At 40.4% G+C, this 12,706-nt stretch overlaps 1 protein-coding gene across 5 annotated transcripts in view; it reads left to right on the plus strand.

Annotated features, from left to right (window-relative positions):
- TMEM132B (transmembrane protein 132B) overlaps positions 1 to 12,706 on the plus strand; it is a 254,325-nt gene that overhangs the window by 197,350 nt on the left and 44,269 nt on the right. The gene's annotated exons all lie outside the window — the stretch shown is intronic.

The raw sequence follows: 12,706 nt of genomic DNA on the forward strand, positions 1-12,706 counted from the left end.
GTCTCTGATAAATAGCTGAAGGCTGCTGGGGTGGAGACTGCATGGCAGCCTGAGTTGTCTCGCTCTGCTGCACTCGGATGTGCGGTGCTGCAGAGCAGCACGGTGCTGTCCTCGTTGTCCATGCAAGGCCTCCTTGGAGTGTCTGGAAGTGTGCATCAGACCCTTCTGTGGTGCCGCAGAGGCAAAATGACATGTCATACAATGAACATGGGAGTGGTGGTTGCAATTGTCAAAGATAGTCTTCAGTGAGCCTCTGCCCTGGAGAGAGGTGTGTTCTCAGGCGTGTTGCTCTCTGAAAATCACACACACGTCAAAAAGCTGCTGCTGCCACCTCGTCTGACTTCATTTAGCAACAGTTTATGAATGAAGTCCTAGAACCTAGCACATTTTCTACATATTCACTACCATCAAGTTTCAGACAGTCACTCTCAGAAAAATCTGCTGGCGATCCATTTGACCAGAAACAGATAAAACCTAAACATCATTTCCAACCTTTCTAAATATCACTGCACATGTAAAAATAGCAAAAGCTTTATATATCATATCCCAGTCCAGCTGGGAAAAAAAAGATGTCAATGTTTTTTTAATCGATGCAGGGTTTCTGGCTTTGTTTTCGCAAGAGACCATGCAGAATAAGTGGGAAGAGGTATTATAAAAGTTGGTGAAATATAAGCTACAATAGCCTTGCAGAGTTATGCTTAATGGGTTCTAAAGCCTTTTCCTCTGCACTAATTTTCCCCAGATTTTAGCTTTATTCCCCTCTGGAATGAATAGCAATGCACGCTGGAATAGGGATTTACGGATTCAAATGGTATTTATGAGATTCTTGGCCAACAAAAGAGAAAAGAAGTTACACAAATGCTGCAGAGGGAAGCTGCTGCAAGCCGTGGCTGCCTGCAGACGGGGCTGTCAGGGGCTGCTTTGTGAAGTGCTTCTGCTTAACGTGGCCGGGACTGACCACGTCAGGCTGTTGCTTTTCCTCAGCGCCGTTACTGACCTGGCCAGCTAGCTCACACATCATCTTCTCTTCCCCCATCTTGACTTATCATTAGAAAGAAAGAAGGTGGCAGTTTTATTCCAGCTTGCTCTCTGTGATGGGTTTTGGCAGCTTGCATTGAGTATGCGTACCAGAGTTCATTTACAGCATTATTGAGAGAAAAGTCCAAAACTAAATCAACAACTTGCACAATTGTCTTTAATAATAAAGAATAAGAAAAATAGTATTAAAACGACAGGTACTGCTTCATTTAAGAAAGTATAGCCTTTGGACAGTTCATTAAATTTAGTGCCATTTAACAAACAAGGAAGAAAAGAAAATGTTTGATGTAGTCGCTGTATTCCTGTGTGTGACCTTAGAAGATGGCTTTGGTTGACAATTTTGTATTGTGTTGGCTATGAGAAGAACAAACAGTTGTCATTCAAAACTAGCCTGCAGAGAAGCAGGGGAATTTAGAGTGAAACTTGCAATCATCTTTTTCTGCATTTTGTGGTAAGATGTCTTCTGGCAATAGTTCCTGGGCATTTGGAAAGTGAAGGAGTTGCATCATAGCAAAGGAAGAAAGATGTATTGAAACAATTTTTGTTTCAGGATCCAGTTTATCCATTTTCAGATCAGCCCCCTTGCCTAGAAAATTTGAAATTTCACTAGTGTAAATGAGATACTTCACTCACCATGTTCTCAGTACTTTTTATCTGTCCAGACTTTCTTTTTCCCAGCAGACATAGGTTCAGCTTTTGTAGGTGAATACTCTCACCAAGGTTTTGCAAGTAGATGTAAGAAGTTAGTGTTCTTTGAGTGATGATTTATCATTTGATTTATCTGAGACCCTACCTTTTCAGAGGAACACTTTGAAAGCATAGAAAAGTGTAGTGCTGGTGGCCAGAGAATTGTTGCACAGGGGGTGACTCAAACGGGGCTTAAGGACTACTGCAAAGTGGAAGAAACCCATGGAATGTTCTTTCATCCTGTATGTCAGCAGTGGGAAGTACTGGCCCGCATCTGTGCCATGGGAGCCCGTTTCAACCACTGAGGAGGTTAGAGGCCATCAGGGAGGGAGAACATGGCTGAATACATCAAGGTGTAAGAAAGGGAAGAGAAAGCCAAAAAAAAAAAAAAAAAAAGAAATGGAAGGATGGAAGGTGAGGAGATCTTGCTCTTTGCGATGTGGTAATTATATAGGGGTGCTTTCAAGTGAAAGCACTTTTGAGGTGGAATTCTGTGTTACATTTTTGAAGGTCTTTAGATGCAACACTTTCTCATCTTTTGTCATTCCTTCACTAAAATGATGTGTCAAAATGCCAGAGAACCATATCTTTTCTTAAGCCCTGTTTTCTGTAAAAAGCATATTCTTTTGTATTTGTCCATTTAGCAGGAGCAATAACTACACAGCAAAAGGACCCCATCAGCTTCAGTACAAGAAAGAATATGGCATTAGACCTGGCCTTCTTCCCACCTTAAAACTGTAAACAATTTGAAATTCATACTGCGAAAGAAGAAATAAATGTACTATCATTGGGAAAGCTGCCTATTTTTAGAGGGAGGGAAAAGAATGAATGGTTAACACAGCCAGTTTTAAGGAAGATAAATTTCCTTAATGGAGGCAAATAGCAACTATTCATAACTATTCATTCCATTTGAACAGTCCGGTAGTGGTGATTTCTCTTTGCCAGTGAGCTGGGCTCTGTAGTCATTTGCATCGCATGTTAAGTAAAATGGCAGCAAATGGGAGACATTTTCTTCCTCCGAGGTAGTTCTTGTAGATGAGCTGTTTAACATGAAATGGGTAATTCTCTTTTTACTCACTTGCTGTACCTAGTTTGTCTTTCTGGAAGATGAGTATTTTTCCCATTACTCATAATGTAACAGATTCTAAAGAAATAATTGTAAAGTTTGAATTGAATAATTTATTAATGACTTTTAAAGGCTAATTATGAAGATAATAATGCTTTAGAAGCAAAATACAAGGTCTTTTTTCATTTTCCTTCTGTCCTTTAGTGCTTTTTGCTGAGACAGAAAACCAAGTCAGCCACTACTTTCTATAGTTTACAAACATTTTAGAACTAAATATTTTGAAGCTACTTCGGAGTCTCTGCTTGGACTGAATTTGGGGTTGAGGGGTAAGGACAAGGAACCATTGTTAAAGTTCTTTATCAAAGAGACATGCTGTGATTTTGATATGTACTTGCTTCACAAGTGGAAGACCTTTGTCTGTTTACAGAATGCTTCTATCAAAAACTAATAATATTGTCACCTTCTATTTCTGTTCCCGAGAAGCATTAATGTCATCCCCCTTCTCTACTTATTGCCTTGGCCCATCGCAAACCACCTGTGAGACGGCATCAGGAGCCCTCTTCAGGTGGAACATTTTGCAATAGTTTCATATTAAGAGGTATTCTGTGATTTTCTCTTGAGTGCATGCAGTTATCTATGGCATTAGAGTATATGCTAGTATGCCATTATCATTTTCTACTTAAGAAAGGTGACAAGTAATAGTCTTTCTTTCTTTGCATCTGTTATTTGTCGCTTTGTTTGTAGCCCTCTATATTTCTTAACAATCACTGACATTTGTTTTGCTGCATAACTGAATTTCAGTTAACCAACCAATAAATTAACTGAGATGTTGCATGCTCAGCATTTACTTGTTATGCAAAAAGGCCATTTGGTAGGAAAGATGAGGGAATTGGTATTTAAACTGTACAGAACCAACAGCCTGAAGATAGTAAGTTTGAGGAACCTTGCAGGAAAGGCATGGAAAGACATTGGAAATAGGGATTCAGTTTCTTGTGTCACTGGCCTGGTGGGATTTCTTGTGCCTAATTATTTTGTCTTTGAAATCAAGGTGACTGTCTTGTTGTCCTTTGCAAAGCTGAGAACTGTTTTTAAAGTGTTGAAGAATAAGATACCCTAAGGAGTAATTTAAATTAAACATTCAATATGGAAGTTTTAGAATAGATGAAAGAGTGATGGGAAAAGATGAAAAATGAAATCGTCTAATCCTGATTTCACAGGACTTTTACATTTGTGTAATTTCATGATCTTTTCTATCATTACTGTTCCTTGCACCAGTCTAGCTGAGAGCAGAATCCAGTAAGTCCAGGTTTTTTGCTCACAGGTTCTTACAGTGTTCTTCAGTGCAAGGGGCTGTGTCTCCCAAAAGCTGACGGACTCTGGAAAAACACTGATATTCTGAAAGCAGTGGCTCAGATTTTGAAACACAGGTGATACTGTCCTAGTCTGCAGCAAATACATGCACTGCACAAGCGTTCACTGAGAAATTCAATCATGAAAGGAAAAAAATGGGATTTCATTCAGAACTTGAATTAAGTAGAGGTCATTCTTTATAAAAGTTGAGCAGAAAAAGAAGTAATCAGACATAGGGGCAGGACGGAACAAGACAGCACTTCTGAATAGGTACAAGGTGAACAGATTGAAAAATTAAAACCAAGAGCAAAAAATCAAGCCATGAAAGAGCAGAGGAAGGAAGAAATACCAGAAATCCTTAGAACAGCCAGAAGACTCTCAGACACTCTGAATATTCTCATTTGAAAAAAATCAAAATTTTTGATTTCATCTTTTTCTCAAAAGAAAATGTTTTAATAGATGTCTTTTTTACACTTGTTGATTTTTGTCAAGAAATTATTTTTTTCTTGTTGAAAAAGTTTCCAGGCAGTTCTAAACGCAAGCACGAGGCATCTGCTGTCATTTTCATTTGTTTAAGCAAAAAGTAAATGTTGAAGAATTTTAAGACACAAACTCATCCAGTTGGAGTGGTTGTGCAAGGATGAGGAGCATACAGTTGATAGATGCTCCCAAAATCAATAAGTAAAACACCAGAAAGCTCTGAGTTTGTACGATAGTAAAGTCTGGTGTCTGGACTGGCTACAGATACGTTCTCTTGCTTTTTATTTTCATTCCATCAAATGCAGCAGTAGGCAGCTTTATGAAGTGAAGTAGATAAAAAGCATGGTTGTATAATCTGGGAAGCCTGTGTCACAGTTAGGAAACATGCAGTGGTGTAAAAATTGCTAAGGCTGTACTAGGAGTAAAAGACCTTACAGAAATGTAGAGATCCTAATTGTTTATAATTTTGAAAACAGAAGGGGATAGAGCTTGTCTCCTCCTGTTCTAGACATCGTCTAAACTAGACACAAGCCCATTAATAGGCAATGGAGAGAGAGAAAACTTCCGAAGTGTCACTTATGCTGTCCTAAAATATGTGGCTAAGGCAGGAACTGCCGGAGAATGAATCACTTGCCGCAGGCACCTGGGGGGAAGAATAGCCTTTCTGAGGGAGAGCAGGCAGTGGGAAACAGTCTGCTTCCAAAGCGCCTGCTGCCTGCAGCACTGTGTGCATATATGTTTCACATCCTGGCAGTAGTTGAATGGAAGCCCGTGAAATTGCTTCAACAGGTAAAGTAAGTGGAGCAATCTGGTCTTGACAGATAAGACCATCTTCAAGAAAAAAACTCTTCTTTGGATGATGGGTCTTTCCTGTCAGGTCCATGTTCTTCGGTAAATGATATCCTCCTTTTGCGGAACAGTGAATGTAAGCATCCAGCAGATCTCCACTCCATTTTAAACTCCATAATGCGCTTCTCAAACACAGTTAATAAGTATATGCATCTACCTCTGTCCAGAAAATACAGTTTGTCGTTGAATGTATTTGGTACATTATAAGCCCAGGACTTAAACCAGTATTTGAACTGTGCTGAGGAAGAAGGTATAAAATCCAATTCTCCTGAACCCTATTAGTGAATGCTAGACAGCTGTCTTCTATCAGGGGATTTCAGAGGACTTTGCAAGATGTCACAGTCACTTTTCGACATATCTTGTTCTGCTCATAAATAGGTATTATTAAGCCATAGCCATTGTGTGAGTGGCCTAATGAAGCAAGTCACCATGTCCAAAGCAGAAAGAGAACCCACGCTCCTTCCATGAGAGGATGTTCCTGCAGGATGTTGGGAAGTCATGTAGACATGCTGTAATTAATTTGTGCATTCTTCTATAGCATTAAACAGCTGTTATTACAGAAGGACATGGATTTCTGCCCAGGTAGCACTCATGGTAGATGATGAGCCCACAGATTGCGGCAGTAAACTCACATGATACACAACCTTATGTTTCAATGTCTGTGGTTTTGTGCTTGTGAAACTGAAGCCTTTTCAAGCCGGTGAGTTGCCAACTCGCCCATTGCACCAGTGGCACAAAATTTCCTCAGAAAAAAACTCTCCTTCCAGTCTGCCCCAAAAGAAATATGAACAAGTGGAGAAGGAATTGGAGAACTGTCTGAAAGAAATTCTTCAAAATGGATATCTACAATGTTGTTAAATATTCTTAAACCTATAGGACAAAGATAGAGGGCCAAAATTTCACAGTGACCAGAAAAATTTATCTTAGACTACTGTTGATACTCAAGTGAATCCAGTAGTTACATTTCATAAACTAGACAAAACTTGGCCTCCCCAGATGTTTTTGTGGAAAAAGTAATGCCTTTGAAGAGTGTTTGGATGAATATCATGGCCATTTGAAAATAAGTATTTGTTTATTGGTTTGTACAGGCGTTCGTGTCATTGCACATGAGCAGACAGCCCTACCCATTTGGAATCCTCCTGAATTCTGGGGGACGTTATTTGATTTCAAATGGAGATGGTCCATGATTTTATTAACCCACAGAACATGGTCATGCTTTTCTGGAATAAAAAAAGAAAAAAAAACAACAGCATTAAGTGAACTGTGACATTCTAAATATGCTTATTTACTATTGAGAAGAAGTGGTGCAAGTCTATCAGATGAATGTTCAAGTATCATACAGATTGTTAAGCGTAGTGTAAATTCCAGTATGGGTGACTGATAGAGTTTACCATAATACTTTTAGGCTGACTTTAGGTTCTTTATTTCATGGTATGCTAAAAAGTCTGGAAATGCAAGCCTGGAGCTCTTGGTGTCTGTATTTTTTGTGCAAACAACTAAAATCAGATGCGTGATAGCTGCTCCTCAGCTGTAAGAATTTCCCACTCCTACTTCAAGCATGTACTTCGGAGTGATGGTGTCATGATGTTTAACACAGCAGGTTTGGAGAATAAACTCTACTGGGGCATAATGGGCTGAAGTGAAACAGCATGAGCTCAGTCTCATGAAAGGTCTTTTGCTCATGCAGAAGGCACTGGTACTTAGCTGAGACAGTAGAGACTGCCTGACAGGTTGCAATTACTTCTGCCAAATGCACCAGGCTGCATTCTGAACCTTTGCTTAATGGGGGCAGATCTGTTCCAAGTTATAAAAAATAAAAAAATAAAACTGCCTCAGGTCATAGATATGACAGCGTCTGTGCTTCTAATCAGGTTTCACCTTCAGCAGCAGGTTTTGCTTATTCATCCTACATAAACCTCAAAATGAGCTGAATTTCCTTCATAAAAAACATGGAAAAGGCATAAATCTCAGCTTCAGTTTCCACGAACTCCAAGACAGAATTACCACTCTGTCTGATCATTTTTGCCAGGTACATCCAGCTAAGATAAGAGCTTCCTTCAATGTATCTGTGGCAAAAGGACAAGTTATGAAATAAGATTCCACTTTACAGTCTCTGTATCATGCTTTTTTGTGCTGTAGCAAATTGTTTTTGCAGCACACACTGTAATATGCATCTAGAATAATATTCAATTAGGCCAATAGTTGCTGCTTACATTGCTCTGTAACAATCGGTGATTAAGAACCTCTCTGTATAGTTCAATCTCCATTAATTAATTTCCCCTGCAGAATATATACACCTGCCTATTCTTCCTTGGAGATCCCAATATGAAGTAAAGCTATTTTGCAGGTAAACAAAGGATGTAAAGGATGATCTTTAACTTTGACAGCAGTATTTGTGATTTACCATCTGCCATAACTGATCACTCCTAATAACAATATGCTGAATAAGAAGCTGAAATGAGGAAACAGCGGGAGACAGAGGAAGGTTGGAGGGGAGTGGGAATGATCTTCTAGCAACCCACATGCTTGTCAGGGCAGGAGGTCTTGTGCGTGGTTACACTTTGGGCCTCACTCTGACACCTGAAAACATGGCAAAGGGTTGATCCCGCAAGTGGCTGCACTGAAACGATGTTCGTAGGACAAGGAATTAACCGTTGTTCAGCCCTTTATTAGGCCCTGTGACTGCTTTTTCACTTGCACAGCCTGTGCTGAGTGGAGGCAAGTGGCAGGCCGTCAGGATTGCGGGGTCAGCCCGTATCCTCTGGGCAGCTCGCCGCGCTGCCGCCAGCATCGTGCTGGGCTCTGCCTCCGTGGCATGCCGTGGAGCAACTGTATGAACTCGGGGAGGAAAAAGGGTAAAGAACAATGTGAACTCTTTGCAAGATTGTTTGTATTTTCTACCATGTTTTATGTCTTTAATAAACACAATCTCAGTTGTTTGTTCTCACCACTGGCTGACAAAATGGCAAATCTTACCTGATATAATGGTGGAAAATATAAATAGCTTTCTAGCAACCAGGCTTCATTAATATGTATTGGAAACCTAAAACGGTAGTCAGCTATGAGGGGGAAAATGTACAGAATTACTATGGATTATAATAATTTCAGCAAAGCATCTAATTTATATATTAAGCTTGCTTAATGGACTTATATCACGTTGCTCTTTGATCTGAAGAAAAAGGTGCTGAATAATTTATCAAATAAAAAAGAAAAAAAATCCCATAGCCCAGCCCACACATCACATTCTGCCCTATAATTTACATTTTTTAAGAGATGCCATTTCAAGGCAGGAGAACTGGTTCCTAAAGATTCCTTCTAATATTACAAATGTATTTTCACGAGGTACACTCTGGGGAAAAAGTACTAATGAAGGAATGCAATTCTGCAGACAAATATTTCAGGTCTATGCCTTCCTCACTAAAGACAGTCATTTCAACTAAATGCCAAAAGGCATTTAGCTGTAACATTTGTCAGCGGAATAGGATTGGCTTTAGGTTTCCCTCCTGATTTACAATTGAGTGTTTATTGGGTCTGCTGTACTGTAGCGTGTTTTGTTAACCTCTAAAAAGCCCACATCCAGCCTGTGTATTAATCACAAGGATGATATCTGTCACAGTAAATTGGGTTGCTCTGGGGTTTTTGTGTTGTGCCAGGAGAGGAAAGAGAAGGCCGGGGCCTGCTTGGAGGGGCAGGACAGGTTGTGGGGGCGGCTGCAGGCTGTGGGGCGGATGACCCCTGTCAGCTCCTGGCTACGGGATGGCTCCCTATGAGCTGTGCCATTTATTTCTGTGCCTCTATTCTTCAGCTGAGAAAGGGGGGGACCTGTGTCACGTTGGGTGAGCTGCAGGAGTCACAGGCCTGATGAGGATTTAGGTCATTGTGGCGGTGTTTAATGAGTAATTGTTGGGAACGTTGGGCCTGGAGTTCCTCATGTGGGTTCGTGCCTACCTATTGCGGTCATTCCTCAGTAATCCGTGCTGCTGGTCACATACACACGGATCAGCCGTGCTGGTAATCACAGCTTTGTTGTGACTCTTGACAGGTCTCCCATTCACATTTCCCCCATTTGTCCAAAGCAATGAGTTGTCAGACATTTACTATGGCAGTGTGCAGGGTTTATTCATATTTAAATAAAGCCATTATCCCGGCCTTGAGTTTCAGTAGTTTTCTGCTCTTCCTCTTGAGTATTTCTCTCAGTAGTGCCATCTAATCAGCTTTAGGTTTTAATTAAACAGCTGTCATTTGCTTCCTAGTTCTGTTGCAACCTGATGTTGTATTAAATTTTAATTTAGCCTAGGCTGGATAAGAAGTAGATTCCTTCAGACAACAAAGAAACGCTATTAGCAGGTTACAGTTGTAATTAAGAAGAGCTCTGCTGAAGTGCTAATGCATTCAGGTACAGAGAAGGAACTGGAGATAAACACGCACACAATTATTATTCAGGGATAGTGCTTGCAATGTGATTGTCTAGTTTCCACCCAGGCTGCTTGAATTCCAGGTTTTGGTCAATATCTAGCGTTTTACACCCTTGTTGGAAGAAATCAGAAAGGATTTCCAGTTTTTCACGTGGGCCCTTTCCGTGTCAGAGGTTTGTGCTGGTGGTCTCTGAGTGTTTTTCCAGATGTTTCAGTGATGCTGAGCCATGCATGTAAATATAAACGCCTGTGCATATAAATCAGCATTATTACCCCTCTCTAGATTTCAAACTGTGCTAATGGTAAACAGCACAGGTATCTCAAATGCAGTAACACTTTTCCTGTAGTAAACCTTACCGTGGAAATATAAAACAAACCTAACAGAATCTCTTGAAGATGCAAATAAAAAAGTAATAAAAAAAGAAGCCTGCTTATAAATCTAATGGACAGTCAATTAGTTCAGTTCTGCCTTCATATTTCTTCCTCAGAGGAAATATATTTTTTCAGTCTATAAATAACCAGCTCTTAAAAAGGTCTTTACACTGCCTATTATACTTGCGTAACACCAGATCCAGGCATCAGGCCTCTGAAATATTGATTTATGTAGTAGAATTGCTTACCAGTGAAGTGTAGTTTCAGTGACGCAGCAGTGGCTAATAGGCACCGGGTGCATCTGTACGTACGGGGAAGGGGGGAAACATCAGGACAGTGCTTGTGTCCGGAGCCAGGTGAGCACACTGCAGAGCACCCACAGGTAGGGGGTGGCAAGGTGTCACTTCTAAGACCCTTTCTCACAAATTAAGCTTCACAGAGAGTTTACAGAAGAATGCAAATCTCTTTATAAACTTTGCATTATCCTTCAGAGCATCAAAGTATGTTCTCAGCTTGGTAGCTAAGCAGCACTTAAGAGTTAAAGGAGGCTCGAGGTTTTGTTTATCCCTTGTCACACAGGAGGGTCAACACGATGGCTGTACAACAAACGGCACAAAAAGCAAAGGAGAAATTAGTTCAGGCCTGCTGAGAACCTGATTCAAAGTCCACTGAAGTCAAAAGAAGTCTTTCATCTATGACTCAGTAGGGTTTTGGATCAGTCCGTAATTGCATCCAAGTGCCGCCTGCCCCTGACACGTAGGAGTTATGTAGCTGTGCTAAGAGAAAGTGGTTCAGAAGTAGAATTAGTCACGTGTTCGTTGTTTGTGACCTTGGCAAAAATACTATTCCCCCTGCTGCACTGAAAACTGTCCGCGGTTGAAGAATGGCTCAGAAATAGCCTGCTGACAAACTGGGAGCATTTTGACACAGAACCACCATGTCTGCATCACATATGTGGCATGTTTGTATCAAATTGATGGCTTAGGGGTATTTGGAATATTTGTCATTGGTTTGGCAAAATCTAACTACCTCTTCTTGACATACTTGTGGATGAAACACCCTCAGTTTGTCTTTACCTGTCTTACACAACCTCTTTCCACCCGAGGTACAGCTGATTGTTTTCACATGGTAGTGGAGTTTCTTAGTTTTGTTCAAACCTTAGTCTTTGTAAAGGTTTTACAGTTGTTCTTTGGCACTTCTACATCTTTCACATACTTCTCTGTTTCCCAGCGTCCTTCTGTCAAGGATGGCAGCTGGTTATAAATGATCCCATCCAGCAAAAACAAAAACCAGTCACTGGGTAAAAGATCTGGTTTGTGCCTTGCAAAGAACAGGACAAAGATGATGTATTAATTTCATGCGGCGTTATTCAGGAAAGCATCTCTATTCAGGACAACACTTAAATCTGCTTAAATCACACTGAAGTATGTGTCAAGTTGAGCCACATACTTTTAGTGCTGTTCTGAACAGAAATGGACTCAAGTACACGTTTAAGTGCTTTTCTGGAACATGACTGCCCATAAAGCTCTAGTAGACTCTATCAGTTAGCTGGCACTAGTGTTATTAGTACTTCAACTCATTTAATTCAGGGTGCTTTTTGTAGAAGTTTCCGAATATTGATTAATAATACATCTTAGTTGCAAGTGTTTATTGGTCTTCTCCAGCTGTCCTCAGCTTGTGGTCAATGCCCATTATTTTCTATCAATCTAGCTAGCAGACAGAAGCAAATGATAGTGAATATATCTCCCTATGCAAGCTGCCATCAAATTTTTCACTAAAATCCATTTCTTCTTCCACCAATTCTAATAATGGAATTTAAAGTTAGATTAGTTGGAAGCAACTTTTTTTTTTTTTTTTTCAGCTGGCAAGCAATTAGTTTCATAGAAGTTGAAAAATGAAAAGCAGAAGGATTTAAAGCAGTATTTCCTCTCACAGGTTTTTCTAGAAGGCTGAGCTGAATCTCTTCTGAAGCACAGGTCATTCCTTGCTCTGCATGTGTATGAAATGTTGGCCTGCAGTAAGCACTGCTTAAGCAGAGCCAAATTCCTCTGTAGGCCTTTGGAGGCTCTTCCCCTCCAGTCTGCAGAGCTGCTTTGCTTACGCAAGGCAAGGTCCGCTGTAGCAGCTCATTTGGAGTAATTAATCAAGCTGCAGCCATACTGAGACGCAGAGGAAGGCTGTGTTAATGGAGTCATTAGAGTGCCAGCACTGTGAATTCATCAGGATTAGAGATAAATGTGGTAAAACATCTCTAGGTGGGATTTTGATGGGGAAAGATTAGAAAAATTGTATATGGCATTGCTTAGTTTGTAATACCCTACCTCACGCACAGTATTTCTCATTGTGCATTTATGTCCAGAAAAGGGACAACTGGCTCAGCTGACAACTCTTCCAGCTGAAACAAAAAGGAAAAAATGCTGTTATTGTAATGCCTGGGAATCACCTCCCA

The sequence above is a fragment of the Anser brachyrhynchus genome, assembly GCF_964034855.1.
Source record: "Anser brachyrhynchus genome assembly, chromosome: 17".
NCBI lineage: Eukaryota > Metazoa > Chordata > Aves > Anseriformes > Anatidae > Anser > Anser brachyrhynchus.